This window comes from Arvicanthis niloticus, chromosome 4, assembly GCF_011762505.2.
Source record: "Arvicanthis niloticus isolate mArvNil1 chromosome 4, mArvNil1.pat.X, whole genome shotgun sequence".
Classification (NCBI taxonomy): Eukaryota; Metazoa; Chordata; class Mammalia; order Rodentia; family Muridae; genus Arvicanthis; species Arvicanthis niloticus.
In genome coordinates this window covers 83,369,444-83,395,895 of record NC_047661.1, presented here as the reverse complement: position 1 = coordinate 83,395,895, position 26,452 = coordinate 83,369,444, and the positions used below count along the sequence as shown (strand labels likewise).

The window sequence follows — 26,452 nt, the reverse complement described above, 5'->3', positions numbered from 1 at the left end:
AGTCCATTTATGTTTAATCCCTTTAATTAAAGGTAAGTTTAACATTAAAAATTTTTAATGTGCAAGGCAGGGTCCTGGGCCCTGGGCACTGGTTTGTCCCCCCCCCCCAAAAAAAACCTTACTGTAAGAAAATCAAATTATGAAGAGAGAGAAGTGAAGGATTCCATTCCCCATGATAACTAACATTTTTGATTTATTAAAGCTTTCTGTATATTGAGGATACTGTTTATTATACAGAGGTATGAATGTGTTTAGGTAAAATTAAGAATTTATTCTGTCATTCAAAATGTTAAATAGTATATTTCCATTTTTAGTAGCAAAAGCTACTATAACTTTGTTTGAATTTTTTATGTTTTTACTTTTTAAAGGTCTCTCTCCATCCCAAAATTATTAAAAACTTAACTTATTTTTATTATTTTTATGATTACATTTTGTATGTGACCTTTGGCAATATTACTAGGTTTTATTCTGCTATAAAAATAAGGTTTGGATCCAGGCTTAGTTTTTCAAATGGTCGTCTGGTATTTTCACCACCCGCTATGAATTTATTGATTTGAAGTGTTCCTATTATAATGTGTTTAATCCCATATAACTCCTTAATGTGCTTGGAACGATATACAGTATTGTCTACGCTCTGACTAATCTCATAGATTTGGTGACTGGAATGTTGAAAGATATTTTAATATTTGGTAAGTTAGTTTTGTATAGTAATTTGGGGGAATAGAATTAACATATTTTATGAATAGAGTTTTTTTTATAAAATCATATTTAAAAATCAAATTCTGGGGGCTGGAAAGATGGCTCGGTGGTTAAGAGTACCTTTGCTGTTTCCATAGGACCTGAGTTGGGTTCCTGGCAACTGGGCGGCAGCTCACCACCACCTGTAACCCCAGTTCCAGGGGATCCTATACCCTCTCTTGCCTTTGTGGGCAATAGACACTCATACATTACACATACATACGCGGGAGCAAAACATTCCTACACATAAAGTACAAGTGTAAATTCTAAAACGAACTCCTGGGTGTAGTGGTGCAGGTCTGAAATTCCAGCACTCAGGAGGCTGAGGCAGGGGACTGCTGAACTGTGTGCACAACTGTGCCACATAGAAAAAGAACAGAATGAAGTACCCAAGAAGGAAGAGTGAGAAGGAAAAGAAGTAGAAGAGAGAGAGCAAGAAGAGAAGGAACCTCAATGGGTATGCGTCGGGAAAAGAGAGGGAGGAGGAGGAGGGAGGGGGGAAACAGGGAGAGAAAGACTATTTCCCTTTTTACGATTAAGGCAACGAGCGTTCAAAGAACCCAATTACACCATTCTGTATCAGAATTACCTTCTGAAACTAGCTTAAAGGAAAATCAAAACTGAAGGGAATATGATGAATGTCCTTCAAGTGGAGATGTATTGTCGAAGAATTGGCACAATTTCTCTCTGAAGAAAATTGTCCCCCCTCTGAAATGAAGGAGCCAAGGGTATATAAGACTGGATAATGAATAAATAAATTAAAAAAAAAACTGATCATACCACAACGGAGCCATCTGGGAGGCCGGTAATCCCCGGGGATTGTGTGCCCAAGAATCACTGGATGGATGAGAATTGTGTGGATCCTTGCCCAGACGTGAGCATGTGGACAGACGTGTTCTGTATATAGCTACATCCGTGAGGAGCCTGGCTACACCACCGGGCTCTCATCCAGAGCCTCACTTCCAGGTGATACCACAGAGCCCCCGTCTGCTGAGCTCTAAGAGCTGAATAAACTGTGTAGCTCTGAGCCCAGAGCTGTGGGAGCCAGCCAAGAGTGGAAAGGCCCACACTTCTGTCTCTGTGGTGGCCAAGTAGAACCGCCCTTCATGACCGAGTCACTTACTCAACAAGATGCCTTACAAGTCAGTCCCCGAACACTGCTGTGCTCCAAAATAATGAATGATAATCTTTCCTCTGTAAGTCATTTACTCAAAAATGTCAAACAGACTGTGACTCCTCCTGATGTGGAACAGAGGCTCCTCCATGGGATGTTTTGGATACTGGCAAGACCTTGGTTGGGAACGTGGCATGGCTCTCAACTGTTACCAAGAGGAAGATGTTCTTGGATGACAGAGTTCCCATTTGATCTCAAAAGGCTGTGATGGAGTTTCTCATAGACACATGGCAGTCTGGAAGGAAAAATAGACACTAAATAGCAACCAGAGGTTAGAGGAGAGGGTCATTTCTTTGGAAAGTACACTGTGCTCCCAAGTATACATACTTACATAGGTCACAGCTATGCAAATGGTGAAAAGTCTGTATGCAAATGCAACAACTTGTAGCAACCAGCCCTGCAGTGAGGTGAAAAGGGCTTTAGCTTTCTAAGGTTTATAGGTGTTCCTTAAATGTTTTGTAACTGGTTGGGCTACATTACTTTTATACTTATGAAAATGCAGACCTTAAAAATGAAATTAATTTAAAAAAGTATTGAGTATCTTTTTAACAATTTTTTTATGTGTATGGGTGTTTGCTTGCATGTACATCTGGGCCATATGCTTACCTAGTGTCTATGGAGGCTAGAAAAGGACATTGGATTCCCTGAAACTGGAGTTACCAACAGTTTTTAGCTGCCACATGGGTGCTGAAAATTGAACGTGGGTTCTCTGGAATAGCAGCTGGTGCTTTTAACTGCTGAGCCAAAAATACTGAGAATTCTTAAGACCATGACACCACTTGACTTTAATTTTTGCCATGCTGGCCTGAGAAAAGAGAGATTAGCGGTTTCTTCAGGACCCCCGAGTCTTTCCCTAGTGGAGGACCTGTTTATCTGCAGCAGAGCTCCTTCTTGCTCATCTATTGAAGTGGCTATTAGTGCTCCCTCTTCTTGTCTACAGCAGTGAGTGTCAGTGCTCCCTCTGCTCATCCACAGACATGAATATGCTTGCTCCCTCCATTCATCTACTTAGCGAATTAGAAGTGCTCCCGCTGATTGCATACAGCAGCAAGTGTGAGTGCTCAACAGCAGTGAGCACAGCGCTCCCTCGCTCCCTCGTTCCTTTGCCTGTCTGGCTCTAGGAGCAAATGTGAGTGCTTCCTTGGTGGCAAGGCTACTCAACGAGAGAATGAGGTAGCCTCTAGAAAACCTAAAAGTCTTTCTGACAAGGTCCTAGCCTGAGACTGGCAAAGTCTAACATAGCAGGAATGACAAGTGGTTAGTTATGACCAGGAGAGGGTGTGGTCTGGATGTAATAGACGACTGGCCACAAACCATGTATGTGGAAGACTGGCTCTATTTCCTCTTCAGACGGAGTCTTTTTTTGTTAGCTGCAAGGTCATTGTGCTCAATGAGACCCCCCAATCCTAGGTCCCCAGTCACATACAAGGGCAGTGGTCAGCTTCCTTTCGAGGAGTTGGAGTTGACAGACTACGGTTCTTTGCATTAAGATGAGAAGCCAGGGTTTTCTCCTCCCTCGTTTTCTTTTTCTGGCTCGGAATAGGTCTGTGCGTACACAGCAGATGGCTTTCTGACGAAGCCCAAATTCATCCAGCCTTTGGGGAAAAAAACTACAGCAAAAAGGACTGTTATTCCAATCTGATAAGGCTTTCTATTTTCAGCTAGAAAAATGAGTGTCTGTAAGTAAAAAAAGAGGGAAAAAAATCACTCCAGCACCAGGAAAGTGAAAGTAATGAGAGTCGCTACTTGCCTTGGGTGGATCTGGGAGTGTTGTGTAGACCCAGGCACCAATCTAGCTTGGCAGCCTCAGGAAGACAGTTCCAGAAAGTAAGCCAGATAGGCAAAGGCAGGAAGGGAACACACCAGCTCTGGGCAGTGTCTGTGAGGGAAGCTGCAGAGAGCAGAAATGGGAGAGGCTAAAGGGAACCTCACATGTCTTTAAAGCTTTTTTTTGTTTGTTTATAAAATTCTATTTTGCTTAGAAAATAAGCGAACATCAGAGTGGGCACTCCTGCTAACGACCAGCAAAGACTGTAGAGGAAGAGTGCTGGGGCAAGGCCGCTTGTTCTTTCACCTATAAATGGGCTTGCTGTTACAAGTACTCAACTGTCTTGTGCCTCTATTTTCTCTTCTTTAAAATGGGGGTGATGCTAGAAGACATGATGGAGATGAAATGGTTTCACTTGCTGACTCATGACTGCCTATTCCAGACTAACTCTGCAGTTCCCAGGCACTGCTCTGAGAAGCGGGGATACAATGATGAGAGCACAGGGAGAGAGAGCAACCTGAAACTAAGTTATGAAAAATATGGTCCATTAGAGAGGTATGAGATAAAATCTGATGGTTCATTTTCAAAATATAAGTGTCTTGTGTCTTCATGGTCCAGTTGCGGATGAACAGGAAACATTGGGGGGCTATTAATCTACCCTACTCCTCCAACAGCCTAGATAACCAATGACCTTTAGCCATGACAAGGTCAGCTTAAGCTTTAAAATAAACAGGATGTAAAATGTCGAAATGAGCACATGTGATCTTGGTTGAAACAATGAAATAAAAGATGGATGTAAGTGGACGTAAGCGGCAGAAGGAAACACCTAGATGGTGTGTAAGCCTGTCACACTCAGCCACTCAGTAAGGAGAAGGGGCTTGCTGTGTTAGAGTTTAGAAAACTATTCTCTGCTGTCAGCAGCCTGTCCTGGGCTGATGCCCCACTGTGTAATGTTCCAAAACAAACCGCCTCACTTGGCTACGTCTAGTCTTCAGTGCTTGTTATTATTAAGTGAAGATTTTTGTTTCTCTCAATAAGGATAAGGACTAAGGAAAGACAGAGTGGGGTGGTGAAGAGGAGGTGGGTGGTGTAGGGGATGGGGCAGCAGAGATGGGAGTGTATGGGAAGGATGAGAGGTGGGGGGCCTGGTGCAGTGTGATGCATACCTGTAAATCCCAGCACTCTGAGGAAGGGGTGTACCTGCAGTTTGAGGTTAGCTTGGGCTACCGAGTGAGACAGCAAAACAAAAAACAGAATCGAGGGTTAAGAAGGTTGCCGCTCAGTCAGGTGACTGATGGTCAGTTCTGAGAGGGAGACTGGCTGGTATTTTCATCATTTGAAATCTGTCTTATTTCCAATACTAATCATAACACTTTTTAAATGTGATGCATTGGAATTGATATAAAATGGAGGCTGGAGAGATGGCTTAGCACGGGTCCTCTATTAGAGGACCCAGATTCAATTCCCAGACCTTCATGGTGGCTCACAATTGCCTGTAACTCCAGGTCCAGGGAGTCTAACATGTTCTTCTGATCTCCGTGGGCATCAGACATGCACATGGCACATTGGCTTACATACAGAGAAACATAAAAGTATACATATAACAGTAAGAAAGAAAAGGACAGAAGACAACATCAGAGTCTTGACAGCATTTTGTAAGAGTTGGCAGTGAGTGCTTCTGCACGTGAAGAAACCTTGCCATCAGATGTTACTGACCACAGAGGACAGAAGGTGAGCCATGAAGCAAATAATTCAAAAGTAATTTCTACTATAAAAAGAAAAATCACATAAAAACAAACAACAAACAAACAAACCCAGTAACCTCTAGAATTGGAAACAGAAAACAGTTGAGTGCATCACAGGGAGCAGCAGTGGACAGGTATCCAGTGGTTGAAAGTTTATGTAATCAGTCCTGTTGAAGAGGTAAAGAAAGACCAAGGAGAAACATTAACATAAAAAAAGGAGAAAACAGGAGATGTAGAGACTGAACAATAGAAATAGACACGCTGGCACGGGGCCAAAGATAAAACGCAAACCGATGAAATAGAAAAGATACAGCAAGGACAAGGAGTAGAGCAAAAGTCAGGGAGACCATCATCCACCGGCTGTCTTTTTGTAATGTCATGGAAACGAAAACTACTACAACATTTGGTAGTCCCCAGCACTGGGTGGAAGTGCTGGGAATGCTTTCTCATTGGCAGAGATATTATGTTCATTACTTTACTAGTTGCTATGACAAATATTTGATAGAACAACTTGGGGAGGGAAGGGAAGGGGAGGGGAGGGAAGGGAAGGGGAGGGGAGGGGAGGGGAGGGGAGGGGAGGGGAGGGAAGGGGAGGGGAGGGGAGGGGAGGGGAGGGAAGTGGAGGGAAGTGGAGGGGAGGAGAGAGAAGGGAAGGGGAGGGAAGGGGAGGGGAGGGGAGGGGAGGGAAGTGGAGGGAAGGGGAGGGGAGGAGAGAGAAGGGAAGGGGAGGGAAGGGGAGGGGAGGGGAGGGGAGGGGAGGGGAGGGGAGGGGAGGGGAGGGGAGGGGAGGGGAGGGAAGTATCCATTTTGACTCTTGGTTTAAGAGGTGATCTAATCCATTATGGCAGCAAGACATGGCGGGCAGGATCCCTGAGGTAGCTGGTCATACTGCTTCCAAAGTCAGGAAGCAGAGATAGACAAATGCCAACGTTCAGCTCCTTCTTCCGTTTTTTACTCATTCCAACTATGGGACAAGTCACATGTAGCTAGATGGGCCTTTTGTCCTTCGTTATTTCTCTAGAATTGGCCTCCCAGACATCCCCAGAAGTGTGTTTCCTCAGTGATTATAACCCAGTCAAGTTAGCAATGAAAAGAAATAAGTGAAATTAGGAGCCGAGGGGCTCTGGATCCTGTGGGAAACTCTCCGGCCTTTGTTTTTGGTTAGTGATTAGGAATGCGCTAGGATAAGAGAAGGCAGTCAAAGGGCCATGCCCTGGCTCAGGACCTCTCCCCCATCCCAAACACATTCAAGCCAGCACGTTTAGTCAGTGAAAAGGCAGTCTGTGGCACATAGGAGCATTTTACCTACAAAAATATCCAATACTTGTTTTGTTCTTTAATTTGTCAAGCTTTCTCCCTACTCAGAGTAGACCAACAAAATCACAGCTGGATTTAATCACACAGCTGCTTCAGAGATTCTAAGAGTCAGACTAATAACGCACAAATCTTCATTCAATGGAAAAAGCTGATGAACAATGGAAATGCCGTGGCTTAGGAATATTATAGTTAACTGGCTGAACAGCAAGGCCTGGCATCCTGGGCTAGATGGCTCAGTGGCTAAAAGCACTGGCTGCTTCTCTAAAAGACCCAGGTTCAATTCCCAGTATCCACATAGTGGAGTTTACATTTGTAACTCCAGTCCAGAGAATCCAACACCATCTTCTGGTCTCTGTGGGTGCTACATGTACTTGGTGTACAAACATACATGCAGGCAACACACTAGACACAAAAAATAGAATTAAGATCTTAAAAAAAAAATCCCAGCATTCTGATAAAGGTTCCTACCCAGAAGATCCAAAATGGAAATTCAGGCAAAATGCAAACTGGGGTTGGAAAAGAGCCCTGTTTCTAGTATGTTCTGATGTTTCTGATCCTGGTTAGGTGTGTGGAGCTAGCTGAGTGCAGAGCAAGCACACAATTCCTCAAGGCCCAGAGGACCTGTGTAGTGAGCAAAAGCCAACGAGAAGAGTCAAACGGGATGTAGGCCATCTCTCTCATCTCTCAAGGAAGAAAAGTCTTAGACAATGGAGCACAGAAGGACAGGGCAGCCTCACAGGGAGGGGGGGTGGCACAGAAGGACAGGGCAGCCTCACAGGGAGCAGGGAGGGGACACAGAAACAGACACCTTCCCAGTATGTGGATGGACCTACCAAGAGTCTATAAGTTGCCCATATTTTTTAGGAACAAGTCTGTTTTTAGTATTTTATCTTAGCAATATAAATAATATAGATGTGATCAAATAAAATCATGGCCCACTTACCTGCGACAATGACTTTGCAGTCATAAAAAGACTTAAATAATTCAAGCCATTTGTGGGCAACTCCTAGTTAGAGATTCCAAGTTGAACACACAAACCTTTATCCAGTTGGAAAATCCTATAAGAGTCTATGAATAGGAATCAAAACAAGCAAAATATCCTCAGGCTGACAAAGCAGGAGAGAAGACAACAGTCAAACTTTTAGAAGCTTGGAGCTCAAGCTATCCATGCTTGTCCAACTTTCAAGAGATCCAGGCAGTCAGGAGAAAGGCAAGAGATCAGGAGTTCAAAACCAGCCTGGACTTTAAAAGAATCAATATCAAAAAACAAGATAAAAAAAATTTAGAAGCTAAAAGCAAACAGAGAAGCATTAACACTAAAACATCTGTGTAAAGATGGCTGTCCGGTGCCTGGGGGTGAGGACTACTTGAGAAGATGTCAGACCCCAAGGTACCACTTCCCCAACTCGGGTACATTCCATTTCCCTGTGTCCATCCAGGAGCCTACAGCTTTCCTCGCTAGAGGAACTTGACATACCAGGTACATACTTGAAGAATGAGAACGGCATTTAGCTTTTCATTGTTTTCTTTTCTATATTTTAACAAATTGCATTTGCTGACAATGCAAATAAATACTCCCTGTAGTTAGAAAAATTATTTTTAAATTGTATAAAGAACATAGCATTATTTTAATAGTGCCAAAGGGAAGTGAAGTTAAAAGTCCCCTCCTGCCCATCCCTGTCTTCATTGGGAGGTAATCCCAATTTAAAGTTGCTTTGTATGTCCTTACAGAGAAAGGGGCTTTATAAAAAAGAAAGAAAGAAAGAAAGAAAAATATGGGGGAAAAGTGAATAAAATAATAGGAAATCACTGTTTTGTGACCTTCAGAAAAGGAGCCAAGAGGAACCCTCCTTAGCCCAAGAGCCTCTGAGGAAAGGAGGAGAAGGCTGGGGAGAAAGGGAGAGAGGGAGTGAACTTTATGTTATTGTGAAAAATACGGCCAGGGTCTCTTAATTTAAAAACATTGTTCCATCCTCACTGGTACCAAAAATAGATTTAAAAAAGCATGAACAGTTCCCTTGTCCCTGTGAGTCACCGCACAACTGCCCAGGAGGTTCTGACTTCTTGGGCTTTTTAATAAAAATGAACAATTTAACTATACAGAGGGGGAGGGGGAAAGGGGGAGGGAGGAGAGGAGGAAGAGGGATTTCTAGGCCTCTGCTTGAGGTAACTGGATCTGGGGGAGTGTTCTGCCATCAAAGCAAAGTGTTCTGCCAGGCTCTTCTTGTCTTATGAAAACACATAGATTTGCTTTAAAAAAAAAAAAAAAGTTCACATTTACATCTGTGCTTGTGACTGTCTTGCCCTTGGAGGTCAGAGAGTTTCAGATCCCTGGAGCTGGAGTCAAAGGCAGATGTGAGCTGCTGATTCGGTGTTGGGAATTGAACTCAGGTTCTCTCTTACAGCAACATGCTGTCCCCGTGGCTGAGTCCTTGCTCCAGCCCCACGGTGAAAAGAAACTGATTAAGCATTTCTGGGCTCTGTTATCCACTTAAAGAAACATACCCCATCTCGGAGGAAGGCTTTTCTGTGAGTTACTCAGACTACTTCTGTAAAAGCAAATTCAAAGCACTTTAGTTTGCCACAAGATTTTTTGAGATTTCTGCACTTAAACTGTGACATTTTGTTAAGAGGGACTATAGGATGGAAAGGGGGGAGGGGGTCCCATTATATGGTGAGCTGTACCATAGGAGATTGTTTTTTCCTTATAATGTTCTTGGGAAGTGTTTTAATAAACTCAAGAACCTTGAAAGACTGTAGGAGTCAGAAAAATGATTTACCGGAAATGTTATCAGTAACTTTGTCTTGAGCATAAAGCAAAGCCAGCCAGAGGAACTGGGGGGGCGGGGGGGCGGGGGGGGAGTTGTTTAAAACAGTTTTGTATTTACCAGGAGTAACCCTCCCAAAAAGATCTGAGGCAGAAAAACCACCAACGGTTAAAAGGTCTGGTGGATTTTACCTCAGAGTTTCTGAGGCAAAGGGACTCATTTCCACCTGATAAAGCTTTTCTAGATATTAGTATTTGTTACAAAGACTCAAGTTTCTGAGAGTCCACACAGCTCCTATGAGTCTGCAAGGAGTATTTGGCTGCCACTGCAAAGTTGTGGGGAAGTGTGTATGGGGCAGGAGGAGGGGTAGGGGAGGGGTATCACTCCTCTGGGGCCAAAGGGGACACATAGGGAGTCACGCTTCCTTCTGAGAGAAACTGGAATGTACTGGGACCTGTCCCTTCTGAAGATTCAACTCACCTCATTACTTCTCCCAAACATGTCTTCTCTCTCCCCTTTACCTAGTTTTGTGGAGTTTTCTTCCATCGCCCTTTCTAGTGCCCTGGAGAAGGTCACAGTAAAGTAGTTCCTGTCTGTGAAGGAGATAAGAGACTTCTTGATCTAACAAGATGTGAGAGAATCCGGAGGAGTTTAAATTCAGTGATGAAACGGAGTGGCTTGTCTGTTAAATAGTCGTTGTGGGCCCAGACCATGCTGTAGTCTCTGTTCTGCCGCCTTTCAGCTTTGGCTCAGAAGGTCCCTACTCCCTTTCTTAGTTGAGAATCTGGAGGACAGCCCTGCCCTGGTGCAAAAGGGATGGTAAAGATTAAGTTGAATGGGCTGAGGACTCAGCTTAGTGGCAGAGTGCTTGCATAGCGTAGCAAAACAAACATCCACGAAGGCCACTTCTCACAAGCACACTTAGGGTGAAAGGGATCACTATTGGGTCTCCGGGTAGCATCCCAGAGACAGTGCCAGTTGGAGATCAGAGACCCAGTTACATATGTTCAAGCTACTAAAAGAAGACCTCTCACTTTCGTGCTTAGACACCCTCTTCCCTTTTTTCATGGCAAGGCCTGTAGAACTGACATAGCATGAGTTACTTCCAGCAGATTCCCAAAACACAGGCAAGCAAAAAGGAAATATTACATATTCTGAAATCTCATCACCCTGTAAACAGCTCCCCTCCCAGCCCCCGTAAGATTTTGTTATATAAGATTTCGTTATATACAGTTGGTTACCAGAATCTTTCCAACATGGATGCTTCTAGAAGGAACCCAGATAGCTGCAAGTCAGACTGGTACTAGACAGAGGCCAGTTCCAGGAAAGACACCACTACTTAAGAAGCAGACTGCACGTGTTTTCTAATGTGATTGCCTGCATCGAAGGTGGTTTAGAGTTTTGACATCATATAGGAGGAATTAAAACTAGGTAAATTGCAAAGCAAATTAAATGATGCAGTTTTTAAATCTAAGGGGAACAATGTTACCCAAAAGCTGAAATGCTGTCCTGCCATACTGTTTGATTCGGCTGTATACTGTATTTGGTTTCATAAGTAAAAACAATTTTTGAAATGAGTGTAGAGTTATACTTTTTTATTTTGAAGTTTATTCTGAAGTGAGTTTAGATTCACAGGAAGTTGCAAAGAGAATGCAAGAAATGCAATGGTTATATGTCTCCTGACCCCTCCCTCAGTGGCTAAATATACAGTGACAACGCAGAATGGATTAGGAAGCTGACATCATACAGACATGTGCACATGTTTTTCTCCCTTATGCCATGTGCAGGGTCACATGCCCACCACGGCAAGGAGGTTTCCAAGTTATTTCAAAGACAGCTTGTCCTCTCTGCTACCATCTAAAGCCATACGTTTCCCTCCCATCATCTCTAATGTTACCCTGGCAACCACTAATCTGGGCTCCATCTCTAATTTTGTCATTTTAAGAACATTATATAAATGAATTTCAATATGCTATGGACCTTTGCTCCGACGTGACATCTCAGCTAAAGTGTGGAGGAGTGATTGATGTGGTCCTTGGGGGATGACTTTCTTCACTGAAATGTACTTGCCATTTAGTTCCATCCACCTATTGCCTGCTCCTTTTTATTGTCAGGTAATATTCCAGAGAAATACTGTGCCAAACAAAAACCATGATAGCTATGACCAGAACCAATTAGTAGCTATAATGACAACAACAGCTAACAATGAGTGTGTCCTTATAATGTAGTTTATATGGCTCTTAGTGTTTTTTCTAGCCCTTCTCATTTGATCCTCATTAGCAACAACTATTTGTTTGCTTGTTTACTTGCTTTAACATTTTTATTATATAGATAATTAATTAGTGTGTGTGGGAGTGCACACACCACAGGATGCTTGTGTGGAGGTCAGGGGGCAACTCGAAAGAGTTGATTCTCTTCTTCTAACATGTGGATCCTGGATCGAACTCAGGTCAACAGCCTTAGCCGCAGGTACCTTTACCACTGAGCCATCCCAAGGGCCCTGCGGTTTGTTTGTTTTTCTGAGACAGGGTCTCACTATGCAGTGTAAGTTGGCCTCAAAGCCACAATCCTTCTGTCTGGGGCTCCTGAGTGCTGGGATTACAGGCATGGGCTGACATGTCTCCTTTTGACTTTCACTTTACAGGCAAGGGCACGAAGGCTTGAGGGTGTGAAGAGACCTTCTCACGACTGTTCGGTCACTAGGTTCCCTTATCACACAATTTGAGCATTTGATCTGAGTGCACAGAGGAGGCGGTACCCCATTTTGTTCCTGGGTCTCACAGGAAAAGAAGAAGCCCCTAGCTGTGTCCCTTTAGAGAAATGCTTGCTCCTTCCGGGCTACACCAGACTGTCATCCGCAGCCCCTCTTTTGAATAAGTGCTTACCATCAGAGACTCCTGACAACCTTGGAAACTCAGTTTCTACTATGGAGCCACTAAAATAAGATTTACCTTTGAGTAGATTCACACTGACCTACAAATGGCCTCTTGCTTTTACTAGCCAGCACTTTAAGGATCCTCTGTGAAGCAGAGACCATTACAAGGATGTAAAAGACAATATAAAGATTTAACATGCACAGAAATCCAGAAGTCAAACTCAGAGATAATTTTGAGAAAGATGCCTTTAGGCCCTAAATCTGCAAGTAGTTTTTAAAAGCCTGCTACTATTCTCATGGTTATAAATGAACAACTGACTGTTCTGACAATAGGTTTAATTAATTTACAGGCTCACCCGAACCAGACAATGAGTAAAGTGAGCAGATTCTTAATAAGAGTTTAATAAGATAAAGGACGTTTTGTCAGTGGTGTGTGTGTGTGTGTGTGTGTGTGTGTGTGTGTGTGTGCATGCATGTATATTTGTAGTGCTGGGACTCAAACCCAGAGTCCTGTGCATTCTAGGCAAGTGCTCTGCTGTGCTATACCCCAATCTCATTTTTTTTTTTTTTTTTTTTTTGGTAGAGTCATTCAGTCTGGCATTGGACTCACCATACACCCCAGGCTAGTCCTCTTCCCTCAGCCTTCTGTTAGGATTACAGATATGCACCACTATGTAGGTCTGAGAAAGGACGTTTGGAACTACATGTACACTTGAGGGGACTTCTTAGCTCCTTCTTCCTCCTAGTGTTGTTTGGGGACTGTCTTGGTTACAGATGACTACGGTGTTGCCTTGCTTGGATCCCCATGCATCTTCTGTGCTGAGCAGATTGTATGTAACTGTAGCAAGCAGGAAGAGTGCTGTGTGGTGCCAGGGCTCTCTGGAAACAGCCCCACCAATAGCTGCCATGAGCCTTCAGTCATACAAGTGATGACAGCCAAGCCCCACCCACGATCCTCGCAGCCTGGGTGCCTTTTAGGAAATAAGTGAAAATAAGGACTGCCATTCAGTCCACAGAATGCTTGTGTGCCTGGAACTTGCTGTGCAGGATGTCCTTTAAGTGTTCCATGGCTGCTGTGGGAAGTGGGATGAGCTCACCACTGGGGACATGGAGAAGGCGCTCAGACGACTTGCCCTGAGCCTCAGCCAGCAGGGGCAGTCCTGGGCAAGCTGGGCAAGTTGATTTTCTTTATGAACTGGACTTCAGTGTCACAAAATAGCTAATGAAAGAAGGTCCCCTTTGGAGAAGCTTCACAGCTCATCCATGGGTGAGGAATGACACAAATGATGTCATGCTTTGCAGCTCCTATTGAAGAGCCACCGGGCAACCAGCATCAGCAGCTACCAGGCAGCCAGCATCAGCAGCTTCTGACATCACGGAAGACTCGATCACACCTTAGGTACTTCCACCCCCACCAACAAAAGTAGACTGTGTTTACTTGAACCTGATGGAGGTGCTAGATCTTACTACCACAAACAGGGACATGGAGCGTCACAGAAGGCGTGATGAGCAGTCTAGACTGGGGAATTTCATAGGGCAAGCTAATTTATATACAGAAAAAAAATTCAAGGAAAAGAAGAAAGATTTGAAAGAAAGGTGTTTAAATTGAACGATAATGGGAAGAGACATTAACCAACAGCAACACATGAACTTGATTTGGCTGTGGATGCAAACAAGCAAACCACTATTTTGGTGATTCTTTGTGAATTTCATATCATTTACCCCAATCCCACTAATCTCCCCATCCCTCCATATCTGCCTTCTGCCTTTGCAACTCCTCCCCCAAAAGAAAACAAACAAATCTTCTCTGGGAAACTGTAGTGTGTCATACAATATACCATTTGCCCAAACAGCTTTTCTTGCAAATGCCTCTAACCAGACCAATGACTCACTGTAATGAACATTTGCAAACCACTTTTTAAAGGCTGGTGTAATGTGCCATCTTCTCAGGCAAACTGCCATCATCCTCATCGAATCAGTTGTGCCTACCTTCGAGAGTCCATCACCATCCAACCTGTGAACTGTTGACCTCTTCTCTTGGAAGATGGGGGTGGAAAGGCCATTGCCCCTCACCCGAGTATGCAGCCTCTCAACCCATTTGGATGCAATTCTGTCCTAACTGCAGCTGACCTTAAGAGTCTCTAGGAAGACTAACTATAAAGGGAGGTGGTAACTCCACTTATGTGCAGTGAGGAAGCCATCATCCATACTAGGTGAAGGCTTTCAGGTGTCACTGCTTTGGGGATACCTATACTCTGTAAATAAGCCCAATAAACCCATTGGCTCCCCAGGAAGTCTAAGTGTGGAATCATACTTTGGTTTGTCCTTATGCCCTTGCAGGGAAGGGGTGAATGTTATTTCTATCTCCTTCAGGGAAGGAATTTTGGGAGCACTCTTTAGAAGGCATCTGGAGAATGTGAGAGTTGATGAGGTGTCTGAGGTGCCTGAGTGGTTTTCTGGGGAGCAACCGACATGATCAAGGTTATAATTTTGCAGAGAGAGTCCTTAAAGATCCATGCCGAAATTCAAACAGTAGACATGCTAACTAGGGTTTACTTTAGAGTAGCCCATGGGATCAGGAAAGTGTGCAGGGGTCCAAGGTAAACAGGATGGGGCATGAATTGGCCATCATTGAAGTCTGACAGATACAAGGAACCTTTCTCTCTCTCTCTCTCTCTCTCTCTCTCTCTCTCTCTCTCTCTCTCTCTGTGTGTGTGTGTGTGTGTGTGTGTGTGTGTGTGTGTGTAGGGGAGGGGAAGGGAAAGGGGAAGGAGAGAGAATGGGTATATGTGCACAAGCACATGCACAAGTTGGAGGTCAAATTTTACTCTTGCCTTTTTGCCTGGAGACAGGCTCTCTCACTGAATCAGAAGTTTGTCCTTGACAGATCAGTGATCTCCCAGGATTCACCTCTCTCCGCCTTACTGTGCTGGGGCTACAGAAATGCATAGCAAGCCTGGCTTTTTCATGTGTGTGTTGTGGATTTGAACTTAGGTTTTCATGCTTGCACATGAAATGTTCTTACTGAATTATCTCTCTAGCCCTCTTTTCTCTTACACATGTTGGAAATATTCCATTAGAAGGGGGGTGGGGAAAGCTGATTGTGGTGGTATATGCCTGTGGTTCTGGCACTTGAGTGGCTGAGGCAAGAGAATAGTTTACTCTCATCCGGGAGTATGAGATATGTCTGGGCAATGCAGTGAGAGGCCATCTCAACCAACCAACCTCAGAATGATCAGCCATGACTTTGGAAGAAATAAGAGAAGTCCCCAGGAAGATGCACTGTTCAGGCTTCAAAGAGGCAGCTCAGCTGGCAGGGTTAGGTGGTGCTAATGGGTCAGATAGCCTGGTACTGAGGATGCTGCCATGTGTCTCTTCAGAAGGGCCCACTTCTACTCCCCATTGCTCTTCAGCATGTGTTGCCAGCCATCCAGGACAGCCCCAGGAGTTCCTGAGTCCCTTCACTTCTTGACTCATTTCTGTCCTACCCTAGAACCTTTAGTAACTTCTCTGAAAGAGACCTTTCAAAATCCCTGTGACAGACAGGCCGATGGGTTACATCTGTCTGGCTTTATGTGTCAAGTAGACACAAGCTAGAATTATCACAGAGAAGGGAGTCTCAGCTGAGGAAATGCCTCTATGAGATCCAGCTATAAGGGATTTTCTCAAGGGGGTTGGGGGGAGCCCATGGTGGGTGGTGTCATCCCTGGGCTGGTAATCCTGGGTTCTATAAAAAGGCATGCTGAGCAAGCAAGGGGAAACAATCCAGTAAGTCCAGTAAGCAGCACCCCTCCATGGCCTCTGCATTGGCTCCTGCCTCCAGGTTCCTGACCTGCTTGAGTTCCAGTCCTGACTTGCTTTTGGTGATGGACAGCAATGTGGAAGTGTAAGCTGAATAAACCTTCTCCTCCTCAACTTGCTTCTTGGTTATGGTGTTTCATTGCAGCAATAGAAACCCTGACTAAGACACGCTGTCTTCCTCCTGCCATATGTCTCCACACATACCATGTTCAGTTTTACAAACTCTGATTTCCAAGGGGCGAATTAGTGAACCTACAGTGGGCTATGTAAATTAGGTTCTAGCATATAGATGATGAGTTGCTGACTTGTTAATTATCATTTTATGAAACCTCCTGTTTGCTTCATGTGGGTTACTTCAATTTTTTTTTTTAATAAAGATTTTGCTAGTGAGAGGGAAGGGGTAAATCAATTACATTGGTGCTTGCATATAATCCCAGATCTTGAGAGACTGAGGCAGGAGGACCACTGTGTTTGAGGCCAGCCAGGGTTGCATAGTAAGATTCTGTCTTTAATGGGGATGACATTAACTACTCAGATCGTATCACAATCTCAAATTACACTCTTAAATTATTTCTTTCTGTTCCTTCTGCTCTTTGCTTATCTTTGTTTTTTTTCCTTTAAAATCTGGCTGATGGATTGTGTGTTTGTTCATGTATGATGGTGGGAGCTGATTTTCTCCTACCATGTGGGTCCCGGGGATCAAACACAGGTCATTATGCTTGGCAATGAGTGCCTTTACCTGTTGAGCCTCCTCACTCCTGCCCCCTCCTTTTTCTCCCCTGAAACAGGGCTTCTCTGTGTAGGTCTGGTGGTCTTGGAACTCTGTAGAAGAGGCTGGCCTTGAACTCACAGAGATCCGCCTGCCCTTGTCTCCTGAGTGCTGGGATTAAAGACATGTGCCACACTGCCCGGCTTCTTTTAGATATTTATTAAAGGTGGGATATGTAGCTACTTGTTACATTGCCCAGACATAACTAGCTTTTAGCTTACCCTGGCCCTGGCTCCTTTAGGAGCAGTCAGGGCAGCCTTCAACACAGCCTGATTGTTTGTCTTGCTTTCACCCTCTCCTAGGCATCAGTCTTGCTACTCAGTTTTGTTTATCATCTTGCTCAGCCATCTTTCTTTTTGCCAGTGAGAATCCTGACTGCCTTGTATCAGCCTCTGTCTCAGCAGTATTCCCTCAGAACACAGTCATCACCTGTTTGAAGGGCTGCCCCACCTGTCTGTGGTATGGGAGGCTGCTTCAAAGTCTCAGGAGGCCAGATGCTTCCAGCAACGTGTGGCACACCAGTCCCTGGCTCAGGCAGGCTTTCTGATAGTGTGAGACCATGATCTAAAGGACACCCCATTGGGTGTCTTGAGAAGGTCACAAAGCATCCACTGAGCCACGTCCTCCACACAGCAAGTGTTAAGGAATGAATCTTAGCTTCTTGGTTGGCTCATTTATGTAACTGTTTTCCTCTGATCTGTTTTCTTCCCTATTTGACTCTCGTGGGAGCACCTGTCTAGGTGAGGTTCTTTGTACAGGCTGTTGTAGGTCCTCTCGGGAATAGTCACACACCCTTATAAGATCACATGGGGCGGGGGAGGGGAGAGGGAGCCAGGTGTTGTATACAAATTGTAATTGCTTAATTAGAAAGGAACCTTCACAGGACTCAGGAGCTTTCTTCTGATTGTGTTTTACATTTTCATCATGTAGACTCTTAATCTTTGCTTCTGATTCTGGTTGCCCTGATAGACTGATTATTCCAGCTGTAACAGGCTGCTGGCCGGTGTCAGGCATAGCTAGGAGCTGTAGTCTTTTTCTTCATAAGCTCATCTTTTGTGTTAATGCTGGTTTTAAGTGTCTCCTAGTTTGAACTCACTTGTTACAGCTTGTCTTTTTTTGCTTATACAGGATTCCAGGAAATATAAGAAGTTAATTTTTATAGTTGTTTTGGATGGGAAATATAGATTCACTCAGCCTCAAGGACAATGGAGTTGACTGTAAAGGCACACACGTAGTGTCACCTACTCTCCCTGCCTCGGCCCCCCTGATCTTCCTCCCACGGCTTCTGCCTTCCTCCACCTGACTGCTTAGAGTTTTGCCTGTTTTATAACAGCATATGGCCTGTGACATACTCTGACCTTAGGGGATACACATCTACCCTAATGTGCTATTTCAAATGTACTCTGCCTTGTTTCTGGATTCATATCCCCTAGTCTAGGATTGGCTAAGCACAGTTTATCTTCTTAGGAGGGTGATTGGCCAGTCTAAGGTCTGGTTGGCCTACGATCGGGGGTCCCTATCAGCCAATTGCATGTAGCATGTGTGATGAATTTGTTAATTGTGGTTTACTCCAACAAAACACACCCACCTGAGTAGCAAAGGGTGCGTCAGCCAGACAATGTTGCTCGAAAGGAACTTGGAATGGGCAGGTACCAATGGATGTTTCCAGAAAATTAATTAGCTAATGACCTCATCAATTATTGGCCCAGATAATCAGAAAGTTAAAAGAAATTTTATAAATTCAGTTCACTAAAATTCATGTTCCCTACTTCTAAGAAATCTCTCTCAACCGTAAGAATGGATGTTTATTGACTTACTGCTCTGACAGAACACACCTAAGAATTAGGGTTTCCTACTTTATAAGTAGCTAATCTAAGATGAGAAAGAAATACCAATGCAGGCGGATTCTGATAGCACCGAGAGTCAGTAACCAGGAGGCTGACAGCATAGCAGAAAAAAATCTATGAAAAGCAGACACATGAACTCAAATAGCACAGTAGCCTGGGACCACTTACAATGTAGGTTAAAAACAGCCCTATGCACTTCAACAGCCCTCGAGGGCATTGCTGTCTCACAGGCTCGTTAACTGTAGCTAATGTTCACATTGGTGAGCCTTGAGTATATAAGGAAGGGCTAAAGGCTAAATTATGTTTAGACTATCCAGCTTAAGGAGACAAGAAATTATATAATATATCCAAGAAAAATTTCCATGAACATTTAAAAATGAGTGTGTAGTGGGCAACCCTCAGGTTTCTAAATCAAGTTGAACGCTGAGAACTCAGGAATAGAACACGTGTGTTCTGTACTTCATGCTAGCTACCAGGAACCAGGTGGTGATGTGCCCGTGTTCCTTATGGCTGCCCAGAAAAGTCATCTTAATTCTCTTGAGGTCAAGACAGATAACAGCAGTCAAGATCCATGGAGAGTTAAGAACATTGGCTTCTTATATGGGTATTGGGGGTCTAACTCGTACTCATGGTTGTTTGGCAAGCAGTTTACCGACTGAATTACCTTCCTAGCCCCTGGAATCTAAAAATTTTTATAGTATCTTCTAAGTAAACAAAACACCTAAATCTATTTGATTTTTAAATTAAAGATTTTAAAACATGTTCATTATACATGTATGAGTGTCTTGCCTGCATTTATGTATTTATACTATGTGTGTGCCTTGGGTTTCCTAGAACTAGAGCTACAGACCATTTTGAGCTGCCGTGTGGGATCCTGGGAACTGAACTTGGGTCCTCTGTCAGAGCAGCAAGTGCTCCTAACTACTGAGCCTCTCTCCAGTCCTGCAAATATGTTTTCTTGTGATTTATTTGGTTCTCAGGTATAATCTTTCCTTCTTTGGGGGCATAACTGTTAGCAGGAAAAGACCTTGAACTAATTGATGAACAGTTAATGAAGGCGTCTCCATTTTCTAGAAGAACGGAATGTACAATGAAGAGTCTGAAAGACAACGCGGAGGAAAATTATAACCCAACTCTGTGAACATGAGACACGGTTTGTTGGTTTGTCAGGGAAAGGACTGTGGATCGACAAGGGAATTTGACAGGGAGAAGGGGAAGCAGGAGGGCAGGCAGAGATGTATAGAAGGCAACTTTTAGCTAACACCCTTCTCCGGGTTATTGCCTTGGCTAAATAATGTTTTAAAGAGAAGTTCTCCAAAGGCCAGTTTGAGAAACTCAGCCCTCCTTCTCTCTGCCTTGTCTCCCTTCTACAGGTGACTTGATTCAAAGTTTTGTTTTGTTTTTTAAAAAGCTACCATGAAAAGAGAGAGGTGATGGAGTTGTCACCAGAATCTTTGAAATCTTCAGTTAAATAGTGCCTCAGTCAAGTCATGCGGCCTGCCTGCCTGCCCAGGAATTCAGTCACCTCAATCATTTTCTTCAAATAACCGTTATTACATTTCTTTTCAAAATAAACAACTTCAGGCCTCCAGCATCCCTGGTAGGTGAGAGAGAGAAAGAGAGAGAGAGAGAGAGAGAGAGAGAGAGAGAGAGAGAGAGAGAGAGAGACTTTAGCTGTCAGTTCGAGGTTGAAGACATCAAATTCACAAACAGAAAATTGAAAGAGAGAGGGCATATTCACTCTGTCAAACTTGTAATAATGTGCATGGCACAAACATCAAAACTCACTCCAGCATGCACATGGCCCCTCCCTACAACGTGTGCCTCATCAAAGGGTTAAACATTTTTCTGATATACCAGGGATTTGAGATTTTTTCAATAATATATATTTTTTTAAATAAGAGCAGCTCTTGGCACCAACAGATTGCTATTACTTTATGGCCAAATTCTCAAACCTCATGATAAGGGAACACTACCGGTTTTCTGCTAAGCTGATATAACAAACTTTGCAATCAGCACTGTGAAGCACACATCTGGTGTGTGCACCTGATTAAATAATAATTAAATCCTCCTATCTGGGAAGAAATCTACAAAAACCAGTTTCAGTGTCCACAAAGAATTCTGAGCATGGCTAAGAGATTTCAAACTGTCAGCCCCAATCTCTTGTTTGTTGTTGTTCTGAGAGCTTTCTTGAGAATCGTTTTTAAGGCCAGATCTTTGTTTCTCCAGAAAGAGTTCTGGGATTGAATAGTGATGTCTGCCTTAGGTATAGGATAGAAGTCTAATAATAGTATGTTTCCTATTTACCCTTTTGTTAGATATGTGACATTGAAAAAAATGAAGTATTTGTATTTTTGACTACTTAGCACTTTTTCTGGAAGCCCCCAATATGCAGTGATTTAGAACTTTCATCATAAAATACACCTTCTATTTATTTGAGGAAGAGTTACTAGTCCATGCTTATCTTGTTACATGACAATTATTCCAAAACCTTGTGGCTTAGAACAATTTTATTATGCTCACAGAACCTCTTTAGGCCCTTGGAAAGCCCGTGTATAGATAGCTCTCTCCACCAGTCCTAAGCTCGGAAAGATTTAGAGGTGATGAGTAACTCTGTGGTCGAGGGAAGAAGCCACCAGCCTTGCTCACTTGTGTGTCTGCTGATTAACACTGGCTGTCATGATACCTCTACTGGGGCTGCTGGCTAGGGCACCTACACACATGGCTGCCTGTGCATTCTCCCTACTTGACGAGGATCCAAGAGAACCAGAGGGAGCTACATTCCTTGTACAGCCTGGGTCATGGCCTAACTTTAGTCATAAACACTCCTAGATTCCACTGCAGGGACGAGACTGCCTACCTCTACAGGGAAGCCATACCAGACTTGTGTCTTAAGAAGAGCATTAGGTAGGGTGGGAAGTACTGGTGGAGCCATTTGCAGAAAACACAATCTGCGGCAATCAGCTGGCAAGTGAGCCAGCTACTTCATCTAACGCACTTTGTAGCATCTTCTGCTCCCTCACTGTTACTTGCCAAGAAGAATAAAAACTCGATTCATTTGTGAGTAATTAAAAAAGTGGTTATCAGTGGGGGATCACACTTTAAGGAAAAGTTAAAAAAAAATAAAAGTTTAAATGATGGTATGAAAACCTATATCAGAAGACAGCTTGCATCAGAAAAGTCCTTTGCCCTGGAAGATATTTTAGTCTGCAATATACGACGCTTGCTAACAGTTGCTGAGTGTTTGCTTTCCCAGACAATGGCATAATAATGACAGACCAACTATCCACTTGACTTAGAGGATTTTACTCTCAGCTTCGTAACTGTTTGTTGTAGGGACCCTGTGTGTCGTAGGTAGGTTAGCATCAACTCTGGTTGGTACCCCTCCCTTCTAGTCATGAAAACCCAAGTTGTCCTTTACCTGAAAATCGCTGATCTATTCTAATATATGAGGCTGAAAAACAAATTCTTCAGAATTTGTTTCCTAGGCTACTCTTTAAAAGGTTTATATAATGGATTAAAAGGAAAAAAGAGATTGCATAGACCGTTGCTATTGGAACCCCAGCAGTTAACATTTTGCATGTTTATTCATGGAGACACTGTCTCTAATTAACTGTTTGTTGTATTGACAACACTCACTCTGAAGGCCAGGAGCACCTCTCCTGATAAGACCAGAGGAATGTTAGACAGGACAACTTGAGGGAGGAAGAAAGCCACTCTTGGCTGGCCCACATAAGGGTGCGTGTGTGTGCATGTGCATGCTTGTGTGTGTATGTGTGTATGTATGTGCATGTGTTGGTGTGTGTGTGCTTGTGTGTATGTTGTGGTGTGCATGTGTGTGTGTGAGTGTATGTGTGTTGGAGTGTCTATGAACATGGCTACACACACTCTTGCCCAACACTGCCTTTACAACAGGTACCTCCCACACTCTAGGAAGAAAGTGTGAGTTGAAAATGAGTGTCTCCGAAGAGTAGTATGATGATCGCTTCATCTTTTGTGTTTACAATTAACTTGGGGCTGAGAGTGTACATTGAGGATTGTGAGAACAAGAAATGGCTTCCACCCTGGGGCGACACAACATCTATGGAGCATGCTGTGTGAGCTACTGCGCACTGCTCTGGATGGGGGAAACAGAAACCTTTCCCGTCACTCATCTGCACAAGATCAGGAATCAGGTGCCAATGGGGATGGTGTGGACAGGAGGCTCTCAATTTATAAAGAAGTAGATTCTTTAAGATCAATAACATTTCCCAAAGGGAAATAAAGTTGCAAGTGCCAGTAATTCTGCTGGATCAACTGAAAAAAGCCAATGTTACTCCTTAGGTGCAGGCAGCAGTTACTGACAGCCTTGTCTCTGTCCCCCAGCGGTGTCTAGGGGCTATGTTTATATTTGCCACTTGGCAGCTGTGTGTGTGTGTGTGTGTGTGTGTGTGTGTGTGTGTGTGTGTGTGTGCACACTGAAACAATCTCTCATGGGATATCTCAGCAGGTGCTCCCAATGCCTCTAGTCAGCTAATGGTGCTCCCCAGTACTTACAGTGTTCCCACAGGATGTAAATGATGGGAAATTAAGAAAAAGTTCCTAATTTTACTTCTAAAATTTGTTTTATTTTTTTAATCATGCTTGTGTCTGTGTGTGTCTCTGTGTGGATACCCATGGAGGCCAGAAAAGAGAGTCTCAGGTCACCTGGAGCAGGAATTTCGAGCAGTTGTGAGCCTCTAATGTGGGTGCTGGAAACTGATCTCAGGTTCTCTGGAAGAACAGGAAGTGTGCCTAACAGCTGAGCTACCTCTCCAGCCCTGAGTTCCTGTTTCTAAGGATCCTAACTGTGCCACCCCCCTCTAGTACCCACCTTATAAATGTCAGGAGAGCAAAGGCCCCCTTTCCAACCTGTATGGACCTGAGAGATAGGCTGAGGTGGGATCCCACAGGAGAAAAGGATGGAGGTGGATCTGTGGTTCTCCTGCATGTCAGAGCCTCCTCCTGGTGCTGTTGGACTTCTTGTAACCCACCAACCAGAACTGCAGAACAGGGGTAATCCCATAACATCTTTTATGTCTGATGTCCCAGAAACACTAATATTTATAGAACTCTGTTAAGTATTAATAACAGAGGAAAACCCACGGGCCCAGCATACACTGTGTTAATTTAAGTTTCATGACTCCATTACCCAGAACAGTAAGAAGGCAGCGTCTAAGACACAGAGAGTGTCACTGTAAATCCCAATGCCAGGTCACTGGGCTATGAAGTGTGGCAAATTATCTTGTAAATGGTATCATCAAGTATGCTACCAGGCAAGCCACCGGAGGTCACAGGAGAGGAAGACGCCCAGGTCAAGCTGAGCTGCTTCAGTAAAATGCTCTACTATGTCCACTTAACACCTGGAGCAGGAAGAAAGAGGAAAGAAAGGAGAAGGCCGCTCCCTTAGGTGGGGTTTTGAGTGGGGAGGAGAGGCTGCATCCTCATTCCTGGTTTGTGCAATGCCCACCTTCGCCCTCCCAGCCGCTCTCCCCGATGAGGAATGTTACAGGAGGCCAGCGCTGGGGCAGGTAATTGTATGTGTCAACTTACTTAGGTCACAATACGCAGCTGTTGGATTTTTATTCTAGATATTTCTGAGAGGGCATATTAGAGGGAGGATTTGAATTAATATCAGTGGGGCTTTGCTTAAAATAGTTTCCTCTTGGTAATGGGAGTAGGCATCATCATCAAGGTAGTGGGACTGAGTCCAAGGATAGTCTATGGCCAGAACACCAAACTCTTCCCAGGATGCCCCCTAGCTTTGCAGGTTTAGGATTTGCCAGTCTTTACAACCATATGAGCCTCCACCTACACCCCACTACCCACCACTTCTCTCCATCCTTTTTTCTTTTTATGAGACAAGCCTGGAACTCACTGTTATAACCCAGGGTGCTCTTGAACTCACAACAATCCTACTGCCTCAACCTCCGGAGTGCTAACATTAGGCATGAGCCACCGTACCTCGTTTCCTTTGATGTCTACTCCCCCTTACTTCTCCCTAAGTATCAAGACAACTCTAACCCATGCACCCTTTTGGCAGCCAAGGTGTTCAAGGGCAGGGTATTAAATTCAGACAGAAAGGGTGGGCAGGCACCCAGCCTTTGATTGACATGTGAAAGCAATGGGGCGCTCTTATCCAGGGGCTCTTCCCTGGAGATCTAGCCACAGATGTTAGCTAAAATGAGGCCAGAAGAGTTATCTGCCAGGTGGCTGATCCAGAGGAACATCCCTGGCAGATATGACAAATGTAATTTTTTTAAACTTATTTTATGTGTGTGTTTTGCCTGAATGCTTAAGTGTGTACCATGTGTGATTCTGGTTCCTGCAAAAGTCGGAAGAGAGTGTTGGATATCCTGGAACTGGAGTTACAGATGGTTTTGAGCCTATATGTGGGAGCTGAGAATTCAAACCAGGGTCCCCTGCAAGAGCAACAAGTGCTCTTAACCATGGAAGCATATCCCCATTTCCTAGGTTTTCAAACTCATCTCTTTAGGCTAGCTCTTTTCTCCTAGAGCTTAGAATGAAAGGAAAAAGACACTTGGAGCAGATAGTGGTTGATCCTCAGTCCTATAGACGCCTGATGTAAGACTCATCTCCATGGCTGAAAGGAGTTAGACACAAAGAGGCCAGGATGCATCTGGGCTCAGGAACACATGGGCTGCTTTGGCTGCTTCCCCTCCACTGGTGCAGTGTGTGGACCGCCCTCCTGCCCCCACACTGATGCTCTCAGCCACACGCTGCTATCGCCTGACTCCCCGTCTCTGTCCCTTGCTGCTTGTGGTTTATTTGAGGTCAAGGCTGGGTTTGACTCACACTCTGGCACAGTAGTCAGCATTCAAGAAAATATTTGTGGAATGAGTAAATCGATGACCAGCACCCAGCGAACCTGGAATGAGAGGGGAAGCAGGACCAAGAGCTAAGAGCCTCGGGCAGAGTCAGAGCCAGCTGTGGGGCAGTCAGCAAAAGAGTTCGTGCAGCAGTGGGTACTTTCCTGAACTCTCAGGCTTCTGTACGAACTCAGGGCCCGCCTCTATTAGAAGTAAACATTTTTAACTCCTCCACAGAGAGGCAGACAATCTTATTAAACACCCACATGTCAGATTTCAAATATTTACACATTATCTTGCCATGGAACATGTTTTCCACCAGCAAAACTAGTGAGACTCCATTCTAGCTTGCACACCGTTGCCAGAGCAGTGTTCTCCAAAACCTGCTCACAAGCTGTTTGCTAGCTCCGTTCTCTGTCTACTCGCTGCTCACGGCCACCCAATTTTTGAGACTCTGATGGAAGCCCATGGTCTTAGTAAATTTGCATATGATTATAGGGCAAGGGATTGTAGCCCACCCTCTCTCTGGCGGTTCCTCTGTACCTCAGATAAACTATTCCCCTAGCTCCCTCTCCTCCCTCCCTTTCTGTTCTTTCCTTCCTGGCTCTGGGCAACCATCTTCCCCCTCCTTTCCTGACTCTGCTCTTTTTCCCACACCCCAAACACACCTTGTGTATTCCCACCTTTGAACTTGAGAGTTGAGGTACTGATGTTCCTTTAAGGTGCCCTGGGGACAGGAGCTGGGCTCTCGCAGCCCACGCACAGCCAGGGCAATAAAAGCTGAGGGAACAGCCACAACACG

The 26,452-nt window shown here is 44.2% G+C and overlaps 1 long non-coding RNA gene across 1 annotated transcript; it reads right to left on the bottom strand.

Annotated features, from left to right (window-relative positions):
* Positions 1 to 397: 397 nt before the first annotated feature.
* On the bottom strand, positions 398 to 26,452 carry LOC143442085 (uncharacterized). Its single transcript, XR_013110000.1, has 3 exons — positions 26,334 to 26,452; positions 25,637 to 25,709; positions 398 to 2,147 (listed from the first exon to the last, which is right to left on the bottom strand). It is a non-coding gene; the product is annotated as an uncharacterized LOC143442085 (long non-coding RNA).